Raw genomic sequence first — 2,500 nt, forward strand, 5'->3', positions numbered from 1 at the left:
ATTGCATTGTCTCGAGAAAAACATGCTTAAAAAATTCATATATGAGTAAGGCAAAATGGAAAGAAAATGTGCGATATGTTTAAAAAGTGGATTTTTCACGATTTATATTGAGGTCGGAGTCAGGACATTTTTACCGACACCGACTCGCTGCAGCAACACCAAAGTCCTTCCGACTCCGTCTCCACACCCCTGGTCCCTCACTATATCATCTTATCATTATGGCTAATCATAAACAAGTACAGATACAGAAATGGTTGTTGAACATTATGATAGCCCTAGACAGGGAAATGTAAATTTTCGTTTTAATACCATCCATAATAAAAATTTGGGATGTATGCCGATAAACGAGAACATTTTTCCATCTATTTTCATATTTCCATAAAGATGAAAAGCTTTCATGATGGGTCACAACGAGATTCAAGCAAAAAAAATATATATAATAAATAAAAAAAATAATGAATAAATAAATAAATAAATAAATAGATAAATGAAAAAAAATGTTATTTATACTATATCCTACACATGTTAACTGCAAAAGCATTGGAATCATTACACTAATTAGTATATTATATGTCAAAGTTTAGTGGTATGTTATGAAACAACCAATTTGCAACCACTAGAAAAGGCCAAATATAGAAATAATATATGTAATGACAGGTATGTAAACATATCTAAATGAATGGATGTATTAACATATGTATATATATATATGCATTATATAGAGAGAGGCATACATGCTTACAAAATATGTATATGTATGTATCATACATACATACATACAACCGAACACACACACTTACATATATGCCCAGACAGGAAATCCACCACCTGCGGACATGGTTTCAACATTTGACCCATGGCTGGGGGGAATATAGCAGGTTGCTCGTCGTTCCATGACTGATTGATACCCACACAGTGCTTTCCTTCTGCCCTGTGTTAGGGCAGAAGTGGAAGCGATGGTGACTAAGGGGCCACTCCACAATCCCCAAAACCCTTAAGCGACCAGCTAAGGAGCCTCACCACCATATACAGTTGAACGTTTGTGTATGTGTGTGTGTGTGTGTGTGCATATATATCTATGTATGTATATATATATATATATATATATATATTTTTTTTTTTTTTTTATTATATGTGTGTACATTTACATGTATATATGTATATTTAATAAACAAATAAATGCATACATAAATACATGTATATATAATATAACAAACACCTCATTAGATCTGTCCTTGTCCGCATTACCCTTTTTCTGCAGTCTATCCGATCGTAAAGGTATTTCAAATTTTGTCACCGAGAAAGTCTACAGCATTCTTGCTGCAGTGAGCGACCGTTTTGGCGAGTCCTGATCCTAATAGGAGAGAAATCGTTATTAGATTCATTACCCTATTAAAATAATAGTAAAACAAATGGTCTCTCTTAGTTGGTGAGAAGCTAAGGAGAGGTCAGTATACATAATCTTAACGAACGTATTTTGAGACTTTAATGAATAGAAAGTTAAACGGTGTGTTTGCAAGTTGTTCATAGAAGGGTGTGTATGAAGTTGAACGGTGTAATTATATATATATATATATATATATGTGTGTGTGTGTGTGTGTGTGTGTGTGTGTACACATACTTATATTTCATACGATCTAAAGAATGCTCATGAAAACACCCCCTAAAAAAATCATGCATGCATATATTTAATATATATACTTATTTATTTATATATATTTATATATGTATACATGTAAATGTATATATTATATATGTATGCATATATACGTGTGTGTGTATACAGTCTGCAACGCTAGTCTGCCAATAATCCGGAGTGCAGTGGAATGCAATACTCTTAGGCGCTTAGCCGGTGTGGGCGGAGATTCAGTGACCACTAGCAGGAGGGAAGTTGTAACTAACTTTCTAGTAACATACTTTAGAACGGCCTGATGGTCTAGGGGTATGATTTTCGCTTAGGGTGCGAGAGGTCCCGGGTTCAAATCCCGGTCAGGCCCATATATATTTTTCGCATGATGAAACAAAAGACAGGGAAAGAGTTGATATCAATATTGAAAATATATTTGGTAAAACGACTGATTATATGCATACGTGTGTGATCACTCTCACACTATATATATATATATATATATATATATATATATATATATATATATATATATATATTTATATGTATATTCTCATGTATGTATATATTTAGACATATATGTGTGTATATATATTTATATATTTAATTTTTATTTAAATATATGTGTGTGTATAAACATGAATATATGTGTGTACGTGTGTGTGTATAAACATGAATATATGTGTGTGCACGTGTGTGTATGAATTTATATCTGAACAATACAGACATACATAGATAATACAGATAAACAGGTATATAGCCACGGTGTATACAAGTAAATGTTATTTAAAATATTCCAGAAGAATCAATGATACATATTTTTCTCTCCATCCATATGCTAGTGTATGTATATATATATATATATATATATAT

The 2,500-nt window shown here is 32.0% G+C and overlaps 1 non-coding gene across 1 annotated transcript; it reads left to right on the forward strand.

Annotated features, from left to right (window-relative positions):
• Window positions 1-1,925: 1,925 nt before the first annotated feature.
• On the forward strand, window positions 1,926-1,997 carry Trnap-agg. The gene has a single exon. It is a non-coding gene; the product is annotated as a tRNA-Pro (tRNA).
• Window positions 1,998-2,500: the final 503 nt, after the last annotated feature.

The sequence above is a fragment of the Penaeus chinensis genome, chromosome 2 (assembly GCF_019202785.1).
Source record: "Penaeus chinensis breed Huanghai No. 1 chromosome 2, ASM1920278v2, whole genome shotgun sequence".
Taxonomy (NCBI): Eukaryota; Metazoa; Arthropoda; class Malacostraca; order Decapoda; family Penaeidae; genus Penaeus; species Penaeus chinensis.